Below are 23,135 nucleotides of genomic sequence, written 5' to 3'. Positions count from 1 at the left end.
GGATCCTGTACATGCATGATTTGTTTTTTTATTTAGTTTGTCATTTTCTTGTGATGCTCAGGGTGTGCATCACGCACAATGACTGGTCACTATGCTGTGTGCTGAGCAGTTTGTTGCAGGAAATGGACATAGCACAAGTATTATGCAGTGTTTATTTTGCCGTGCACAATGTGCATGTGAACAGGCATTCATTGTTATGTTTAAGCTACAACTGTTGTTATCCATTTGGGTATGACTTGCTTTGTGTGGGAGGTTGTTGGTCAGTCATTTCATCTGATTCCATGTCAGACATCATTGTCTGACGCCACTTTGCATTTTTCCCATGTCAAAGTGTACATTATCGTTATTGTGTTGGTGTTTTGCTATTGCTTGCCATTTCATGTTGTGGTTTTGGTGGCTTTGTGTGACATACCAGTGATTGTCATGGCCTGTTTTGCAGGTCTGTGTGATACACACCTTGCATGTGTACCTTTTGGTCACACAGGATTGGTTAGGTTTGAGTAGCTAGTGATGCACACAATGTGGCACTTCCATGGCAACATTCTCAGGGTGGTATGGTTGTGACAGTTGACTGCCTCTTTGTCATCATCGATTGTCACCTGGTATGTGCCAGGCCTGTGTGCACTCCGCAGGGGTGGGAGTTTAGGTGAAAAATGAGGCCACAAGCTGAGTCCGGGCTGCCTCGCCACTTGCCCTATCCCCTCCCATGGGCAGCGCCTGTGCCTGTGGTTGGGGATGTGGGGGCACCACCATGTCCACCAGCACGCCCTGCCGTGTTGCAATATTGTGCAGGACACATGCTGCCACAATGATCCTGCACACTACTGGGGGTGCATAGAGTAGCTGGCCGCCAGAGCGGTCAAGGGAGCGGAAGTGTGACTTGAGCACTCCGAATGTGTGCTCCACTATGGCCCTGGTCGCAATATGGGCAGCGTTGTATCTTACCTGGGGTGGTGTGGTGGGGTTCCGGATTGGCGTCACCATGTGGTTGCTTAGAGGGTAGGCACTGTCCCCTGGAGAGGAGATAATGGTTGTGATTATTGGGGTTTGTGTATTTGTCTGTGTGTGACATGCATGCATGTGCACAGTCATTTGTACTCACCTAGGAGCCCGGTGTCGCCATACTGACCAACTTCCAGGCCCGACTCAGGGCGGACATTCTGTATATGAAACTGTAATGGTGTGAGCCAGGGTAGTTTGCACAGACAGAGGTGATGATTCCCTTGGCATCGCATACCACCTACACTTTGATGGAATGCCAGTGCTTGCGGTTTCAGTAGATGTGCTCAGTGGCCCAAGGTGGACGTAGGGCCACATGGGTGCAATCTATGGCACCGACCAATTTGGGGAATTGTGCCACCCTGTAAAAGTCCTGGACGACGGCCTGCCTTTCTGTGGGTGTTCTGGGCATGTATATGTGCCTGCGGACTGAGGGGCGCGCAGTCATGATTGCCAACACCTGGTGTAGGCAGTGTGACTGCGTGGCCTGTGAGACCCCCCCACTATGGCAGTAGTCCAATGAAATGACCCAGGGGCAGAGACACTTATCCTCTGGTCCAACATGGTCCATTGTGGCAGTTGTATTATCCATGTAGCGATCCAAGACAGGGAAAGAAGCAGCTCACAGGGAAAGACAGCGAGGGACAGACTCGTGTGCACTGCATTTCATTTACAGGTTTGAATTGCCACATGCACTGCCTACTTTATTTAGGTTATGCTGGAACATGACTTGTACTGAAGTCGTACCTTGCTAAATATGTCTGGATGCTTACCCAGGGAACATTGGATTTTGTGTGAATCTTGACACATTGGTCTTACATTTGCCACGCACCCACCGGCGCATTACTTACTGCATTGACTGTGTATGAACCATCACGGGGGGAATCTTACGTATGGGTACTAAGCACCACATCAGATAGTTTGTAGAGTATCTTGTTACTTTGGGGCATGCATGAGGTGTGTGTGTGATTTATGGGCACACACAGATTAGTGACTCTGGCTCTCTTTGCAGCATTGAACTGCTCATGTTACCGGACCTGGGAGTGCGCAGGCAGGAGGCCAGCACTCACCCCGGAGATAAGTTTCTCTTTGACTTCAATTTGAGTAATTTAGTGCTATGTTCATGATGTACATGTTTGGTCTGATTGTGTATGTGTTAATGTGATTATTATGTTTTTGTACATTCCCTACTTTCCCTTGTCAATCCTACTCCCCTCTCCTGCCCCTCATTCCGGTTATCCGGTATACCAATGCCTGTCCCAACTACATATCCCTGACCCTCCTTCCCCACCAGGGTCTCAGAGGTCTGTGTGAGTTTGACCTTGCAGGCACCCAGACCACGGTGGCGGTGGTTGGTTCGTGCCACTGTTGCGCCTGTACATGGGAGCTGTGACAGTACACATCAGTTTGTGATGCATCATTCGATATTATGTAACACACATGGTACACATCCTGTTGTGACATTGTTTTACTGTGCTACCTAGGTTGTTCCATCATTGTGCTAGTACTTGGGCTTTGTGACGTACTGCTACTTCAAGTCATCTACTGGAGGCTCTTCTGGTTTGTTTTGCTGCCTGCAGGCTTTTTGCTTGGCTTCTGTGTTGGCCTGCTTTGAGTTCTATTTGATTTGGTGTTTTTGCAAGTCAAGGTGGCCTCTGAGGGTGCTGGACACTTTTTACACACAAGGTGGAAGATGGAGACACAGGGGAAGGGTGATCCTGTGGCCAGGTGAATTTCAAGGATGAAGGCTACATACCCCATGCACAGTTTTTCAGTGGGTCATGGTGATATGTGAGGGAGGGGGTATTTTTTTTGTTGGACAGTTGCCTTGCCCCACAGTGTGATGGGCACCCTGACATTGTAATTGTGGTATCCTATGTACATGATGTATTCTGCTGATCAATGGCTGTTCATGTGTTGTGTTTACCTTTCAGGTGTGAGGGTATAGTTGTGGTTTGACATGCTGGGGTGTACACATGGGCAATGTTCACATGTGATGAGGACACTGATGGTCACTTGATTGCACATGCATGTATTGAGTCAATGTCCCTACTGACACACACACTCGCACTATGATCCACAACATGTACAACCACCCATCCATGTCCACATGTGCACACAGTGAGCCTTCTGGGTACCACTGTGTCCCTGCAGCACATGATCTATGACCATTTGTGGATCCTGTACATGCATGATTTGTTTTTTTATTTAGTTCGTCATTTTCTTGTGATGCTCAGGGTGTGCATCACGCACTATGACTGGTCACTATGCTGTGTGCTGAGCAGTTTTTTGCAGGAAATGGACACAGCACAAGTATTATGCAGTGTTTATTTTGCCGTGCACAATGTGCATATCAACAGGCATTCATTGTTATGTTTAAGCTACAACTGTTGTTATCCATTTGGGTATGACTTGCTTTGTGTGGGAGGTTGTTGGTCAGTCATTTCATCTGATTCCATGTCAGACATCATTGTCTGACACCACTTTGCATTTTTCCCATGTCAAAGTGTACATTATCGTTATTGTGTTGGTGTTTTGCTATTGCTTGCCATGTCATGTTGTGGTTTTGGTGGCTTTGTGTGACATACCAGTGATTGTCATGACCTGTTTTGCAGGTCTGTGCGATACACACCTTGCATGTGTACCTTTTGGTCACACAGGATTGGTTAGGTTTGAGTAGCTAGTGATGCACACAATGTGGCACTTCCATGGCAACATTCTCAGCGTGGTAAGGTTGTGACAGTTGACTGCTTCTTTGTCATCATCGATTGTCACCTGGTATGTGCCAGGCCTGTGTGCACTCCGCAGGGGTGGGAGTTTAGGTGAAAAATGTGGCCACAAGCTGGGTCCGGGCTGCCTCGCCACTTGCCCTATCCCCTCCCATGGGCAGCGCCTGTGCCTGTGGTTGGGGATGTGGGGGCACCACCATGTCCACCGGTACGCCCTGCCGTGTTGCAATATTGTGCAGGACACATGCTGCCACAATGATCCTGCACACTACTGGGGGTGCATAGAGTAGCTGGCCGCCAGAGCGGTCAAGGGAGCGGAAGTGTGACTTGAGCACTCCGAATGTGTGCTCCACTATGGCCCTGGTCGCAATATGGGCAGCGTTGTATCTTACCTGGGGTGGTGTGGTGGGGTTCCGGATTGGCGTCACCATGTGGTTGCTTAGAGGGTAGGCACTGTCCCCTGGAGAGGAGATAATGGTTGTGATTATTGGGGTTTGTGTATTTGTCTGTGTGCGACATGCATGCATGTGCACAGTCATTTGTACTCACCTAGGAGCCAGGTGTCGCCATACTGGCCAGCTTCCAGGGCCCGACTCAGGGCGGACATTCTGTATATGAAACTGTAAGGGTGTGAGCCAGGGTAGTTTCCAAAGACAGAGGTGATGATTCCCTTGGCATCGCATACCACCTACACGTTGATGGAATGCCAGTGCTTGCGGTTTCAGTAGATGTGCTCAGTGGCCCTAGGTGGACGTAGGGCCACATGGGTGCAATCTATGGCACCGAGCAATTTGGGGAATTGTGCCACCCTGTAAAAGTCCTGGACGACGGCCTGCCTTTCTGTGGGTGTTCTGGGCATGTATATGTGCCTGCGGACTGAGGGGCGCGCAGTCATGATTGCCAACACCTGGTGTAGGCAGTGTGACTGCGTGGCCTGTGAGACCCCCCCACTATGGCAGTAGTCCACTGAAATGACCCAGGGGCAGTGACACTTATCCTCTGGTCCAACATGGTCCATTGTGGCAGTTGTATTATCCATGTAGCGATCCAAGACAGGGAAAGAAGCAGCTCACAGGGAAAGACAGCGAGGGACAGACTCGTGTGCACTGCATTTCATTTACAGGTTTGAATTGCCACATGCACTGCCTACTTTATTTAGGTTATGCTGGAACATGATTTGTACTGAAGTCGTACCTTGCTAAATGTGTCTGGATGCTTACCCAGGGAACATTGGATTTTGTGTGAATCTTGACACATTGGTCTTACATTTGCCACGCACCCACCGGCGCATTACTTACTGCATTGACTGTGTATGAACCATCATGGGGGGAATCTTACGTATGGGTACTAAGCACCACATCAGATAGTTTGTAGAGTATCTTGTTACTTTGGGGCATGCATGAGGTGTGTGTTTGTGTTTTATGGGCACACACAGATTAGTGACTCTGGCTCTCTTTGCAGCATTGAACTGCTCATGTTACCGGACCTGGGAGTGCGCAGGCAGGAGGCCAGCACTCACCCCGGAGATAAGTTCTCTTTGACTTCAATTTGAGTAATTTAGTGCTATGCTCATGATGTACATGTTTGGTCTGATTGTGTATGTGTTAATGTGAGTATTATGTTTTTGTACATTCCCTACTTTCCCTTGTCAATCCTACTCCCCTCTCCTGCCCCTCATTCCGGTTATCCAGTATACCAATGCCTGTCCCAACTACATATCCCTGACCCTCCTTCCCCACCAGGGTCTCAGAGGTCTGTGTGAGTTTGACCTTGCAGGCACCCAGACCACGGTGGCGGTGGTTGGTTCGTGCCACTGTTGCGCCTGTACATGGGAGCTGTGACAGTACACATCAGTTTGTGATGCATCATTCGATATTATGTAACACACATTGTACACATCCTGTTGTGACATTGTTTTACTGTGCTACCTAGGTTGTTCCATCATTGTGCTAGTACTTGGGCTTTGTGACGTACTGCTACTTCAAGTCATCTACCGGAGGCTCTTCTGGTTTGTTTTGCTGCCTGCAGGCTTTTTGCTTGGCTTCTGTGTTGGCCTACTTTGAGTTCTCTTTGATTTGGTGTTTTTGCAAGTCAAGGTGGCCTCTGAGGGTGCTGGACACTTTTTACACACAAGGTGGAAGATGGAGACACAGGGGAAGGGTGATCCTGTGGCCAGGTGAATTTCAAGGATGAAGGCTACATACCCCATGCACAGTTGTTCAGTGGGTCATGGTGATATGTGAGGGAGGGGGGTATTTTGTTGTTGGACAGTTGCCTTGCCCCACAGTGTGATGGGCACCCTGACATTGTAATTGTGGTATCCTATGTACATGATGTATTCTGCTGATCAATGGCTGTTCATGTGTTGTGTTTACCTTTCAAGTGTGAGGGTATAGTTGTGGTTTGACATGCTTGGGTGTACACATGGGCAATGTTCACATGTGATGAGGACACTGATGGTCACTTGATTGCACATGCATGTATTGAGTCAATGTCCCTACTGACACACACACTCGCACTATGATCCACAAGATGTACAACCACCCTTCCATGTCCACATGTCCACACAGTGAGCCTTCTGGGTACCACTGTGTCCCTGCAGCACAACATGATCTATGACCATTTGTGGATCCTGTACAAGCATGATTTGTTTTTTTATTTAGTTTGTCATTTTCTTGTGATGCTCAGGGTGTGCATCACGCACTATGACTGGTCACTATGCTGTGTGCTGAGCAGTTTTTTGCAGGAAATGGACACAGCACAAGTATTATGCAGTGTTTATTTTGCCGTGCACAATGTGCATGTCAACAGGCATTCATTGTTATGTTTAAGCTACAACTGTTGTTATCCATTTGGGTATGACTTGCTTTGTGTGGGAGGTTGTTGGTCAGTCATTTCATCTGATTCCATGTCAGACATCATTGTCTGACACCACTTTGCATTTTTCCCATGTCAAAGTGTACATTATCGTTATTGTGTTGGTGTTTTGCTATTGCTTGCCATGTCATGTTGTGGTTTTGGTGGCTTTGTGTTACATACCAGTGATTGTCATGGCCTGTTTTGCAGATCTGTGCGATACACACCTTGCATGTGTACCTTTTGGTCACACAGGATTGGTTAGGTTTGAGTAGCTAGTGATGCACACAATGTGGCACTTCCATGGCAACATTCTCAGCGTGGTAAGGTTGTGACAGTTGACTGCTTCTTTGTCATCATCGATTGTCACCTGGTATGTGCCAGGCCTGTGTGCACTCCGCAGGGGTTGGAGTTTAGGTGAAAAATGTGGCCACAAGCTGGGTCCGGGCTGCCTCGCCACTTGCCCTATCCCCTCCCATGGGCAGCGCCTGTGCCTGTGGTTGGGGATGTGGGGGCACCACCATGTCCACCGGTACGCCCTGCCGTGTTGCAATATTGTGCAGGACACATGCTGCCACAATGATCCTGCACACTACTGGGGGTGCATAGAGTAGCTGGCCGCCAGAGCGGTCAAGGGAGCGGAAGTGTGACTTGAGCACTCCGAATGTGTGCTCCACTATGGCCCTGGTCGCAATATGGGCAGCGTTGTATCTTACCTGGGGTGGTGTGGTGGGGTTCCGGATTGGCGTCACCATGTGGTTGCTTAGAGGGTAGGCACTGTCCCCTGGAGAGGAGATAATGGTTGTGATTATTGGGGTTTGTGTATTTGTCTGTGTGTGACATGCATGCATGTGCACGGTCATTTGTACTCACCTAGGAGCCAGGTGTCGCCATACTGACCAGCTTCCAGGGCCCGGCTCAGGGCGGACATTCTGTGTATGAAACTGTAATGGTGTGAGCCAGGGTAGTTTGCACAGACAGAGGTGATGATTCCCTTGGAATCGCATACCACCTGCACGTTGATGGAATGCCAGTGCTTGCGGTTTCAGTAGATGTGCTCAGTGGCCCTAGGTGGACGTAGGGCCACATGGGTGCAATCTATGGCACCGAACAATTTGGGGAATTGTGCCACCCTGTAAAAGTCCTGGACGACGACCTGCCTTTCTGCGGGTGTTCTGGGCATGTATATGTGCCTGCGGACTGAGGGGCGCGCAGTCATGATTGCCAACACCTGGTGTAGGCAGTGTGACTGCATGGCCTGTGAGACCCCCCCCACTATGGCAGTAGTCCACTGAAATGACCCAGTGGCCAAAAAATGCAGGACATTGAGCACCTTCTCCAAGGGGCTCAATGCTTGGGAGCAGAGGGTGGGTGATGTAAGGTCATCTTCCCACTCCCTGACCAGGTCTAGGATGATACGAGGTGGAAACCTATACCTGGCGTAGACCTGGTCGTCAGGCATCCCAAAAAGGCTTGTCCAGGGGTAAAAAATGCAGGCCCTGGCTATTCTCCTCCTCCTGCGGTGTCCCACGATCAGTGTTGCGACAAATGGGGCATTCATCGTAGCGGTGTGTACGTGTTTGTTGTTTGTGCGTGCTTTTATACTGTGCACGGGAACGCTTATGCCTGCCTTCCTGTGGCAGAAGTGTTGACGCCTGTGCGTGTCTTTTAGCGTGCGCTTGTTTCCCATATTCAAATCCATGATGACGAGTTGTTTGCGTGCGTGTGGGCGTTCCGTGTATTTCCCTGCAGTACTTCCCCAGTTACGCCTTCTTTTTCACCCGTTGTTCCCCATTCCATGTATTACGCCCTGTGTCCCGCCCACTTTTTGGTGTGTGCACGGGCGTTGTGCGCTTTCCCTGTGCGCGTCGAGCACGTCGTTCGGGATGTTGCAATGACGTGTGCGCCTGTGTGCATCACGCACGGGTTTGGCGCACATCCCGAGGAAAACACGCGCAGGGACTTCCATGAATCGCACGCATGCGCGAGCGCTTCCTTTTTCACACTTGCACCTGCGCCAGTTTGCGCCACTTTTTTCGGCACACATTTGTTCCATGTATCGGCCCCATCATCTCTCTTATATGCTTGTTTTAAAGACATTTTTTTAGATTTTAGATTACCTGCCTTTGGTCCTGGATTTTCGATATTTTTGCATAACACAATTTCGTATTCCTTTCCCCATATAGTCTTGAACTGTTCTCTTATAAAATCTAACATCACTGTGTGCTAAATTTCACTATAACCCAGTTTTCCCAACTAACCCCTTCAGGCAGTATTACTCTTTCAATATCAGTCGTTTTTATGTTCTGCAGTGAGGGGTTAAACATTATTTTCTCTAACAGCCATTTCCTATTTAAGAAAGGACTATTATCTTGTGTATTTTTTTCAATTATTTTAATACTTTTTTCGCAAGCTACAATTCCCTTCTCCTCTTCCTTTCTCTACCCTTTTCAGATTTATATCCCAGGTAGGTTTGTTAGTATACATTGCCAATCTTTCCATTTCTCTTATGTATGTTTTTCTTTGGGGTTCATTTTGTCTACTACTTTATTAATTGGGATATCTAGAATTCTCACCTCAGGTTCCCCGATACTTAGGGGGACTTCCTTTTCCAACACATTTTCACATTTTACATCTTGTTCTTCATCTTCCACTATATCTCCTAGTTCTACATTCTCTACTAGATTGGGTATGGTAACTCCTAGATCCATTGGGGGATTTGCTATTAGCCACTTGGTTATACCTTTCTCTTCATTAATTAAATTAATATTATCTTTTTTCGTAGCGTATTGTTTTTTTATTCAGCTGGAATCGATCTCCTGTATCCACACATTCAATATCATTAGAAGATATCTCTGGCAGGGCACTGTTTTTCCTTTTAGTTTTCTTCACCTTCTTTACTTTAAACCCTACTCACCTATTTCTGCTTCCTTTTTTATTATTTCTGTTCTTTTGTACCATAGGATTACTGCTGTTCATCCAATGAAGTATTACCCTGTACTGTATTTTCATCTACCTCTATTTCTATGTTAGTGATCTCAACAATCCCTTGTCCTATAGCATCTCCCCTTTCCCTTTCTTCTTCTGCTATGCAACATCATTCACTCAATTCCCCAAGACCTTCAACACGGAAATCTGAAGGGGTAGGGCTATCTGTCCCCCACTGTTTATATTTCCCACTTTTTTCTATACTTTTCCCTGATCTTTTAGTATTTTCTATTACCTCTATCACCAACTTCTTAACCCCGTCTTGTTCATTTAGTAGATTGGTACAGATACCTAAAAGTATATCCACCATAGAGGTGAGGGCATCTAATTTTCACATACAATTTATGGAAGAATCAGCTTCATTTTCAGGATCTTGCCATTGACTATCCTCTCTCTTTCTTCCTGTCTCTATTCAGGCACATTTCTCCAAATCTGGTGTTGCTGAGAGGTCAATTCCTATTACAATGTCCATATTGGACATTCCCGCTTTATCTTGTTCGCTCTGTGAAGAATTCAAAGTTGCCAGTAAGCCCAATGGTTGGCGCCTGAAGTACTGACATAACTTCAGTAATTCATTATTATCTATCATTGAGCTATTAGCCGGTGGTGGGATAGAGATTTCATCTTGATATGCTTTAGTTTTATCCTGTTTCTGGAGAAAGCTAGACATTTTAGGTTGTTCCATTTTTGACTTATTCAAGCCGGTATTTCTTTTATCTAATATACGTCCTTTATTACTTCCCTTCTGAACCGGACTTGTTTCCAAAGTGATGGTTTTCTGTGTTGGGCCTCTCTTATCCTTCTTTTTTTTTTTGTTATATGATCTCAATTTTGGGGCTATATTTACCATCCGAAGAGACAGTTATATAATATTATAACAGATAGTAATTCCCTGCCCCCCTATGTTTAGTAGAGATGCTACCACCAAGCAATCAAGCCTTGACACTGTATGGTGCTAAAGGTGAGTTTTCCAGTCCCTCTATATGGGTTTTGATACAGAGCTATCACCCTACAATTTAAAACCATTATATAATACTTAAGTCTAGTATAGAAGACTCTCTGTAAAGTCTAAAATATAATACAGACAATGCACCTACTAAAGTGCTTTTAACCGTGTATCTCAGTCACAAAATAATATCAGGTATTCTTCATAAACTTTCAGCAATAAGTTCCCTTATAAAGTGCCTATGCTAAATATTTCAAACCCACTATTAAGTGCAAAGTGTTAAATAAACATTCCCTGATAGGTTCCACCATAAAGTGTTTGTGCTTAACTTTCCAATTTCACTATTAATATAACATAGGATAAAAATGCGGGAAAAGGAGATTCCAAAATGGCGGCCGAGCTGAGCAGACGTGCGTGAGCAGAGCTCCGTCTGCCAGCTAGAGGCCGCAACAAAAAAAGAGTGACAAAAAAACACCTCCATGGTCCCAGGGCAGCTCGGTACCTGGCGAACAGTAACTGGAGGCTTCAATGCCCGATGTGAGCGGTTCCCGGAAAGAAGAGGCAGAGAACTGCGGTACCTGCCCTTGCAGTGACCGGGTAGCGGCTCCCGCCGCACGCCTTCCGAGCTCGGTGCCCAGACTGCGAAACAGAAAGAGGGCGGCCCCCACCCAACAAGGAGAGCTACCTGCCATGAGATCCAGAACCCCATCAGTGCCGCCCGCCGGGACGGTGGGTGGGCGGAGTGGGGTAGAAGCCCTCAGCGCCACCGAGGACCCCAAGAAGTGGGCCAGCAGTGTCACCCAGGCTGCGTATCATACACAGTGGCATTTTGCCTCCGGAGGAGAGTCAGCTTCTCGGCGCCAACAGAGACGCCCGGAGAGGGGCAAAGCGGTGAGAGGACGCCGGGGCTGGCCCCTTTCCCCGGCAGCCAACAACAGCTAGCTGAGTGGCCAGGCACAAGCGGCACTGCTTCGAGGGCCCAGCAGAACATACAATGGAGGGGGAGTCAGCCCACGCTGGCATCACCGAGAGGAAGCGCCAGCCAGACGCCTCCACAAGAAGCCCAAGAGAAGTTATACCAAAAGGATGGAGAGGTGGGGAGAAGGCACGGGAGGGGCCATAAGGGGAACCAAAAGAGCATTCAGCACCTAAGCATAAGACCAGATTGGAGCGTCTGTGGGGTACAAACACATCAACAAACCAGAAGATCTCTGTGCAAAACGAGAAATGGGAAAAACACAGACATGACCACCAAAGTAGATATGAAAGAATGGTTCAAAGAGTTCCAAGAACAATTCATGGCCTCCATGCACACCCAATTCGAGACGATGAAGGGAGAAATGAAGCAGGCGGTGCAGGAGCTGAAAATAGATCTGGGGAACCTGGAGGAACGCACAGACATATTAGAGAAAACGGTACAGAATTTAGATGAAGAAACACAAGGGCACGCTGAAGTGCAGGAGAGGCTGGCAAGACTTTCCCACAAACTGGAAATCCAATGCGAGGACCTAGAAAATCACTTCCGTAGGTCCAACATTCGAATCAAAAATGTGGCAGAGACCATCAAAGACAAGGACCTCAAACAAGCAGTGCAGCAGGTCTTCCGGCCATTCTAGAGAAGGAGGAAGAAGGAGGAAGAAGCAGTAATCCAGATTGATAGGATACATAGAGTGGGCCCACGCCACATGGGAGAACCAGCGGCCCGTCCCAGAGACATCCTGATCACAATGGCATTGTACCCTCAAAAGAACAGATCCCGCGGAAAGCTCGGACATTGGATCATATAATAATGAACGGATCAGAAATACAACTCTACCAATATCTGGCACAGTCCACTCTCCAAAAACGCAGTGAGATGTCACTAATAACAAACTGATATCAAGACAAATTTGATATAAATGGACATTCCCCTTTGGCCTACTATTCACATGGGAGGGGAAACAACAGATGATCACCACGAGCGATGAAGGAGAATGGATCATGAATCTACAGGATAAGGAGGGATCCCAAACCAACGGCGGGAACCTATCCAAGGGAAAAGACCCCCAAGAGGCTGGACCACAACATACACAAAACCTAGATGCCCCACAGAGTCATCAAGAAACAAATAACTGACGCAAACCTCAGCACAGAATAAGTACAACAACCACCAGTACTCCAACAGAAATTCCGAGACAAAGAAGCGACCACTGGCAGATTACAGCTGCCGCGAGCTGGAACCAAACAGGAAATCTAAGAGAAATCTAGTGAGGTTTAGGACTCCTCACGCCATTGGTAATCCTGAGTTTGAGAGGGCATGGCGAGCAGGGCAATACGCCCAAGCGATCATAGGGCCCAGAGCCCTCCTCAGGGATGTTATAATGGGAAGGGAGAGGGTGGGGGGGTGGAAGTTGGGGAACACAATGGGGGATGGGAAGTTCAGGGGAAGTGGACAAGATCCTAGCACAAAGAGGGGAAAGGGAACCCACCGGCGCACAGCAAAGTATTCACGGTAAACTAACCAAAAGGAGTCATCGAAACATAAAAAGACACACACCAGGATGGGGATGAAAATCCTAACACATAACATCAGAGGTCTACACTCCCCAGTCAAAAGAAAAAAAGTAGAACACCAGCTTCGGCAAGGGTAACACAATATAATAATGCTACAAGAGACACATATACAGAACAAGGATAGAGGAAAAATCTGCCTAAAAGCTTACAATCAGATAAGATAATCCATGCAAACGACGGAGAAAAGAAAAAAGGGGTCCTGATAGCATTCGCCGACTCTCTCAATGTACACATTTGAGAAACCCTAGAAGACAAGCAAGGACCATACGTAGCAGCGAAAATTCAAAACCGAGAACAGACGGTTGTTGCTCGCAACAGTCTACGCACCGAACACGAGCCAGTACGGCACTTGAACAAATTAGAAAACTTCTCACAAGAATAGATGATCCTGGCCGGGGATTTCAACATGGCTTGGAATCCCAGAGAGGACCAATTGAACCCCAATCTCTCACACCAGGGAGACCCGTCACAATCGTTAAAGAACACCATGCAAACAATAGCACTAGAAGACGTCTGGCGGAAAATCAGAGGCCCGACACCGGTGTTCACATATCACTCCCACGTGCACGGCACAAGCACCAGAATCGATTGTATTTGGGTACCGGTGATCCTTCTTGGGGAGATACAAGAAGTAGAGACAAGCCCCATTTCAATATCAGATCACGCCCCAATTTGGATGTCGCTCCTGGGCATCCGCAAACAACCCGGGCTATGGCGATGGACCCTTCCAAGAGAAGTCATACAAGACCCCGTCATGCGAGAGACAATCAGAGGCCACATAGCAGACTATTTCGAACAAAACAACACCCCAGAAGTGGCGAAAGCCACATTATGGGAACTTTTCAAACCAGTAATCTGGGGACACATGATCGCACTAAAATCACAAAAGGACAGGCACTCCCGAAAATGGTAGGAAGAACTAGAAAACAACTTAGCGAATATAAGAGAGGAAATGACAAATAATCACACTCAGAAACTAAAGAGAGCCTACAGACATATACAGGGTCAGTTGGAATCCATCCGAACCAAAAGAGCAGAGAATCATTTGCTCCACTTGAAACACTGGTATGCAATGAAAGCCAATAAAACAGACAAACTCCTGGCAAGACAACTGAAAGGCAAGCAACAAAGACAAACAGTTATTGCCCTGAGCGATAACAATGACCAACTGAGAACGCAATCGAAGACCATAAAAGAAATATTCAGAGACTACTACCAAAAACTATACACATTGGACAAGCCAAAAGCGATAGACCAGATACATTATTTAAAACATATGCATCTCCCAACCATTACACCAAGGCAGAAATCATCACTCAATGCACCAATCACGATAGAGGAAGTAACAAAAGCGATAAGGGACCTACCAAAAAACAAGGCTCCGGGACCGGACGGCAATACAGCCACCTTCTATAAAACCTACGTGGGATCCCTAAGTCCAGTACTCACAGCGCTCTTCAACACCTTTAAGGACTCGGCCAACATTACAAGCTCAATGAATAAGGCAAAAATCCTGGTCTTCCACAAGAAAGGGAAGAACCAGGAGTCACCAGGCTCATACCGTCCCATAGCTCTAATAAACCTAGATGCCAAACTATATACCAGCATTTTATCCAACAGACTCACACCCATGCTTCCCAAACTGATACACCAGGACCAGTCAGGGTTCTTCCCCAACAGAACAATGCACGACAGCATAAGAAGAATAACCCATCTGATTGAGAAGGTGGGGATCACAAACGTCCCAGCCATCTTGCTGGCAATAGACACGGAAAAAGTGTTTGACCGAGTAGAGTGGTCCATACTCTTCCGTATTCTGGAGAAACTCGACGTCGGCGAAACATTCATAAACATGATACGGGCTAACTACAACTCACCCACAGCCAGAATTGCGGTGAATGGGGAACTCTCAGACATAATAAGAATAGAAAGAGGCACAAAGCAGGGATGTCCCCTCTCCCCACTCCTATACGCAATATTCCTGGAGCCACTGTTGACGAAAATAAGGAACTCACCCGAAATCAAAGGCATCACAATGGGAGATATAACCAACACTGCAGCATATGCGGACGACATGTTGATCGCCCTAGTGGAACTGGCAGCTAAACTACCCCCTCTCATACAAACGATAGATGATTATGGAACTGTCTCAGGTCTAAAGATAAACAGGCAAAAGCCAGAGCTAATGGTGCTGATGGGCGACAAACAAGAAATACAAAAGCAAGCAGGGGAGTTGCAACTCCGAATGGCGGATGAAGGGATCAGATACCTGGGAGTCATGCTCATCAACACAATCAAACGCCTATATGCAGGGAACTTCCCGAACCTGATAGCCAAGGTGACAAAAGACTTGCACAGTTGAATCCACTCTCAATCACATGGTGGGGCAGAATTACAGTGATAAAAATGACAATCCTGGCCAGACTATTACACTATTTCCATGCTCTCCCCATAAGAATCCCATTCACGTTCTTCAAAGCACTGACCAAAATGATAAACAAATACATATGGCAGAACAAAACGCTGAGACTCGCCAACATAACACTAACAGCCCCAAAGAACAAGGGAGGTATGGCACTCCCACATTTCCAAAAATATTATGAGGCAGCACAAATGTGGATCTTGAAAGAATGGATACCCAATAATTCTGAGAAGATATGGGAAGCACAAGACAGGGTGGTGGCAAAGAATAGCCTTAAACATCTACTGTGGCCAGCCTGGAACACAGGCACCCAAATGTCGGCATAAGTGAGATCATGAGCGCAGTGCTGGAAATATGGAAAAGGGCGACTAAAAAAGAAACACTAACTATAAATCTGGCTCCCTTTATGCCGATGTTTGAGAACCCGGAATTCCAACTGGGCACAGCAAAAGGAACGTTCCAAAAATGGATAGTATCTGAATGCACAAAAGTGTGGGACATGTACGAAGACCAACAGATTAGAACATTCACGGAATGCTGCACATTCCTCGGGCTCACGGAAAAAGATAGATTCAAATATGAACAACTACATCACTGGCTCTCCACCCCAAGGATAAAGCAGGCGGCAACAAGAGACCTCGCCCCATTCGAGTCCTTTATCATCACATCCAGGAGACAAAAAAATGTGTCTCTACTTTATACACATTCATAAACTCCCAGGTGGAAGACACAAAATGACAATACATGAAGAGATGGAAAACAACACTGGGGAGAGAAATCTCGAGAGACCAGTGGAAATATGTCTGGCAAATTATCCCCAAATGGACACGGGCGATCCAGATGAGAGAAGCATGGACAAAGATAATGATCCAATGGCACTACACCCCGGAAAGACTACATCGAATGTACAACACCAAACAAAACTAATGTTGGCGGGACTGTGAAGCAGAGGGAACATGGAGACACATCTGGTGGGATTTCCCAAAACTACAAGACTTATGGTTGGAGATAAAAACCCAAATGCAAGAGATGTTTAAAGCAGCAGAACTCCTTCAAGAAGAGGTTTGGATGTGTGGCCTGTGGGACCCCGAGACAGAACAATGACAAAAACACAGAAGAGAAACTTTATGGGTCTCCTTACCACCGCCTGGCTAACAATAGCCCAAAGATGGAAACAGTAATCAGCGCCATACACGATAGAATGGCTGCAGAGAGTTTGGCTGTTCATAACAATGGAGCGCATAGCATATAACATCTAGGGGGCCAGACAAAACTTTCTATTAGACTGGGGGCCAACACTAGATTACTTACAAAGTCATTACATGCTACAATGGTGCCAACACAAAATCAGAATATTGGACATGTTTGCATGAGAGGACAATTCTAAAGACATACCGTTAATGTGACAAACGTTCATCAGCCGGTGGGGGGGTAGGAGAGAAGGGGGAGGGACAATGTCGAAAGTCCCACTGTTCTTCTTCTACTGTTGGTTTTATAAATGTTAAAAAAAAAACTTTAAAAAAAAATGCGGGTAAACATATATTATTCTTCATAAAACCATATCATGTCCTGTATAAAAGGACTTTCTAACTAACTATAAAATTACAAACAGACAGATTGATTTTCAATATAATATATTATTTCCAATATTGCCAAGAGGTGGAGAGGCACTCCTAGCAGTCCCCGTCCGTATTCCTTTTCCACGTTAAATATATGATATGGGAATAAGTGTTAAATTAGGATTATGAAGAGTATATTTGCAATTGATTCCTTACTAACAGGACGGGAAATCCCTGACAGTTTAAGGAGCTGCCTTAATCCGACTCGCCCCCCCCCCGACCTGCTAGTTTTCTTGTGGAGTTTTATGGCTCGCCGCCGTGAAAATATAAACACCTTTTCCTCCAGCAGCGTTACCACAACGTTTTCGTCCATTGATGTTGCTTTTCACTTCACACTTCAAACTGTTTCATTAATAAAAAACGTTAACGCGCGGGCGATTATTCCCTAAATCAACCCTAATTGGCATTAGTGCAATGCCGTTCGGAGCGTCAAGTGCTTATTTTCACAGCTGGTCAACCTTTATAAATCATTGCTATAGTGAAAGACCTACACCTACTTTCCACAATGACCATGCAGCTCACAAACAGCAACTTGGAGAGCTCCCTTAATCCAACTCTCCCCCGCCCCCTCGCTGGTGCTTTGTTCTGTTAGTTCAGTGTAGTGAACTTTTGGTATAAAACAGCACATCTCGACACACATCTGAATTCAACTAAGATGTAAATATTGGTCTACTGAAGTATAGTAGTTGTGTTAATGTGCCCAGCGTTATTATCAGTACCTGTGTGACTCTGGAGCTCTTATTCTGTCCTGGACACGCATCCCACGTCCAGCCAAACAGCAAAACAGAAATGCAGTGCCCTTTTCGCTGCTGTGGGCTTATCGCCGCAAGGGCAAAAGATCTCTGAATAAATTATCCTGCTTCCTGTGTGGGCGTGCTCCAAATCCTTGAAGGTGCAGTTGCAGGAGGCAGTATACTCGCAATTAAATGTTTTATTTTACCACTCTCATTATTTCAGGCTCCAAATACACACGTGTTCCTTCACGAACAGCAAAACAGAAATGCAGCACCCTTTTCGCTGCTGGAGTTTTTATTTTTAATTTACTACAACTACTAGGAAAATACTGCACAGCATATTCCACAAGTTCACAACATTTTTTTCAGTGCATTTTGGATTTTCAAAAGAAAAATCTGAGTTCCGACATCAGTCAAATGCATTGCATCTCCTTGAAAAATATTTACAACATCCAACTAGATATTTGCATTGCTAAAAGATGCCATTCCTAAACCAAATAAAATCCACAATCTGCATACCACGAAACTTCCGCTTCTTTCAATCCAATAGTAGCAGAGATGCCACAAGATTCAGTATGAACCTTCAATGAAGGGATCTAGGATCTCCCACAATCCACAAACTCTTCTTTTCATTGCCATAGCCAGAGCTATCTGCACTACACACAACAAACACAAGACTTGCTATCTTGTACTCCTGTACACTTAAACTCCTCCTTCACAACAACAAAACCTGATTGGCTAGTCCCCCAATGTCCTCTTTCGATGCCAGATATCCTTGAAAGACCTTGTGGCACGTGCACACTTTTTCTCACCTATAAAAACAGCTCCATATCAACTTTACTATACCCACGCAGCCTTTCCAGGCCCTCATTCGGCCACCAAATAACCCAAAATGTGTTTTCCACACTTTTTCCTCCCTGTGCTATCTGCAGACAGCAGCCGCTGTCCAAAGATTCAACATGGCGACCCTTCCCAAAAATATGACTCAGCTCACGTTTTCGAACATCCAATCAGTGGCCATGTACAATGTCCGCAGATGTCACACCGGACCCTGATTGGTCCAGAGACAGCTGCAGACCCTGTATCTGGGAATGAATCCACGGACCTGAGCCAGATATCACAATTCCTTTTGACCTACTTTTGGGCCATGTTTTAAAAAAAACTACTGGACAGATTTACACCAAATTTACAAAAGCACGCTTTCGGGACCAAGCCCCTACTGTGGCACATTTTTTTTAAAAATACGTCCAGCGGTTTGGGCTGCAGGCACAAGTTATTTTATTTTGCATTGTGTCTATGAGATTTTCAAAGATTTTGGGACCACCCCTATATTTTCACCCCCCTAGACGAAGACATTCCAAGTGGGCCATTTACTTTCTGTACAAGGTTTGGTGTGTATTCGTCCAGGGGCAGAAAAGTTATAAGCCAAACAAAACTGTTCTTTAAATGAGTTGAGCAACATAAACTGCAGGGCCACTAGCGCAGGCACGGTAATGTATATTTTTACCCATATGTTGCCCTTTATATAAATGTAAAAATAGAAAAATCTAAAGCACTTGAGATTTTACAAAATGTGTTCATCAATGCATGATATGGACAGATGAATTTTAGATGCACATCTCACCTGTGTGTAGCGATTGGTTAAATGAGTGAAGGCGTAGACAGTCTTACTGTACTAAAATTGTAATTTGTATGCTTGGCTGCTCATTGTTGCTTCTGTAGGAGTTATAAGGCAGTGACATTCTGACACAACAACAATAACTATCACGCAGTCAATGCCTGGCTTTAGGCACACATAAACTCTTCAAGCATGAACAATCAGGCACAGCGGCCTGCTGCGGTAAAAGGAATTGTGGGTGCCATCAATCTGAGCGTTTCGAAACAGATTGTGAAGCCACGGGCAGGGTATTTTTTGTGAGGTAATTGTATTTGCAATCCAAATTGCGTGCTGGGGAATGACTGATGGGCTATCCATCAACTTTTAATTGAGTTGTAAATTTAAACTGCTCTTCTTGGAAATTATGAAATTAAATCCATTTTCAGAACTATCTAAATATATATTTTCCTTTCCCTTGCCATTCTTACAGTGAGTGAATGCTCTCTGGAATGAAAAACTGTAAGCAATTAACTGAAATAAAGAGCCTGAGCGACTTCTATTGCAACATTAATGAAGTCTGCTGTTAATATGGACTGTATTTGCTGCAACCCAAGACACAAGCAACTATGTTGCCCCATTAAATATAAAATGTTATTACCTCGTGCACTTTAGATTTGAGACACTCCTTTCAGTTTACTATACAACTTCTTGGGCTCACAGAGTACTCCTTTTTTCTGCCTTCACTGAATTCAAGGCACTCATTGTAAGTTTCCTGCATGACCTCGAATAGGTCTTTTATATGTTATGGGTTATGTGTTTCTTCCCTTGTTTTACTGTTGCATTTCTATAGAGTATTCCATTGGATCTACTGTAGCAATCTACGGTCTAAGGTCTACAGTCCAATACGTCTATATAATGATATATAGCTGAATGTATATCCCATGCTTTCTTGCATTGGAATCTGTCTGCAGGATCTCATCATTGAATTTCTGTTGAATATCAGGTAGGCAATTTTACAGAATGCAAGCCGTCTTGCATTGCAAGCAAATTACAAAGCTGCCACAATCATATATGCTTCTCTGCAGAAATGTTTCAGTGAGTAGCTCAGGGGTGCTGGGTTTGTATCATTTCTATCTATATGTGCCATACTAGTTCAAGGAGACCTGAAAATGACTATAAATCCCACTAAATGGCTTTGTCAATTTTATTCCTAATCAAAATAAAAGAAAAAAACAAGACTGGTAGAAACATAGGAGGTTTGGCCATTGTTGTTGCTAAGAAGCACTATGATAGATGCTGTCTAAATTCTTCTTCAGAGATTTTCTGGCATAATGCAAAGGTACTTATGCAGTCCACTACTATACATACATTCTACAATGCATTTAATGGTTGAGACCTTGGCCCCAATATGAAGAGCCTGGTAGATATCAATGAATGAGTTATGGGTATAATTGAGCTTCTTACTTACTGTACTAATAAATCTGTCTTCATACTTGGGGGTGATTTTAAATTAAGACTGTAAGAGAGCGTAGTGGAGAATGCAAACACAAATAGAGAATGCTTTAATTTAAAATAGAGAAGCCATAATACTGCATCCATAATTTTCCCTTCTCACCAGATATCATGACAAGTATACACTTATGGGATACACACACTTGCCGGCTCCCTTGAGAGACAGCAGCCCTCAATTAGCATTGAGTTTCACACATAAAAGGAAAACTCATCATGTGAATTGGCCCAAAGGCTGGGTCTTATCTTGAACAATTTCAACAAGTGGGCCAGATACGTGATGTCATCAGTGATGTCATCAATGACATTTGTGATGTCTTCTTTGATGTCTTGGGTGTTAGCCTTAGCAGTACACAGTGGTGGCACGAGTTATGGTTACTTAGCTTACCATAACTGGAGAATTTCTGAGGTTTTTCGGTTTTACTTGTAACCATAACGTCCCTTCAACAACGTTTTTTTCATTGAATTTCATAGGTTTTTATTAGTGCACCTTAACCATAACATCCCTTTTACAAAGTTATTTCAGTGAATTTCATAGGTTTTTATCAGTGCAACTTAACCATAATGTCCCTTTAACAAAGTTTGCTCAGTGAATTTCATGGGTTTTTATCATTGCATGCTATTTTCCTACAACTTACTAATGTCATACTTACCTCAATATAGCCACACTTTTGTCCAGTTTACAAAGTTTCTCCTTAAAATGCTGGCATTTGCCACCTTCTATCATAATTTTTAACACTGCTATACACGTTCAGCAACTTTTTCCACTGTGTTTGTGTCTGTTGACATCTGCGAACACCTGACATCATTGCGGACCTTCCGGACAGTGCCACATGACCATGCACACGTGAGCGGCATGATGACGTGTCCGCGAACTCATCCACACTTCGCGATCGGGTCCATGCTTCGAGGACAGTTTGGAACTGCATTTTCTACCGATCTAGGAACTTTCAAGATCAAAATGCACCCTTGCACACCTCCTACACCCAAACTTACTCATTATCCATTAACAATCTAATACAAAGTACATACTTGGAAGAATATTAGCAAAATTACAATTGATCTTAAACATGGCATCTGCTATTGCCATCCCTCCTCCCCAAGAGCTACCACCACCACCAGCTGGAGGACCTACACAGTGAAAAAGCACATTACCTCCAAAGACAATGAAGACGACCAAGAAGATGAGGTAAAGGAAGTGCCTACCTCTAGCACCCAGAGAGAATCATGGGTGTGGCAGTACTTTACCACTGTTGGGAATGTACGAAAGGCGAAAGCTACCAAAGTGAAATGCACTGCGTGCAACTTCGTACTCAGTCGCGGACTACCAGTACAGAAAGGTTGTTGCTTTCTTAGCAAGTAGTAGGCTGTCTTCCTCCACCTCATCTTCCTCAACCAATACTATAACCATACAGCCTGCTTCTGTGGGACACAAAATCCCAGCAGCTACCTTGAAAGCAATAAAAAGGCTGTTGATCCATATCTTTTTAAGACAGCAGTCCTCTGTATATACTACAACACACCATTCTGCAGGGGGAAGCAATTTCAAAACTGTTATCAAGGAGCATGAGAAACACTGCCCCTACCATACAAGTAACACATGCACAACATCTTCCCCTGTCCACCTGCCCCTCCATATTAGTATGTGTTACTGCTGTAGGACGGAACATCCTTTTCCATGATGGCCACCATGGAAAGGGAAGGGAGAACCTTATGACTATATTACCACAAGCACCATTTTCCCCTTTTAAACCCATCCCACGTTCAAATAACTTTACCATATAGCTGGTCCCAGGTGGACATGTTCACTTTAACCCCATTTGTCATCCCTCGTGGTCATGGCCAGTAGCCAGATTGTCTCGGTCATGGCTTTATGCCATGACCCGGACAATCTGGCCATTGCCCATGGCCAAAGGCTATACCTCAGTCACCAAATGTATATCACTATTTTCTGTACCTACATTATGACAGTTATCAAAAAATAAAACACAGGCACATTTGCAAAACCATGCTTTAAGGTCCTTGCCAATGCTGCTTACATGAGTTTGCTGGAAATCCGGCCATCTTTAAAAAAAATTCAAAAGTTTTAAAATGTATGTGCATACAATAGTCATATAACTTTGCCCCCACATGACAAAACCCATTCAGACTTTACACAAACATTCAAGGTTGTGTCTATAATC

Source organism: Ambystoma mexicanum, chromosome 5q, assembly GCF_040938575.1.
Source record: "Ambystoma mexicanum isolate Mex_15411 chromosome 5q, UKY_AmexF1_1, whole genome shotgun sequence".
NCBI lineage: Eukaryota > Metazoa > Chordata > Amphibia > Caudata > Ambystomatidae > Ambystoma > Ambystoma mexicanum.
The sequence above is the reverse complement of the archived record's forward strand: the minus strand, read 5'-3'. Positions refer to the sequence as shown.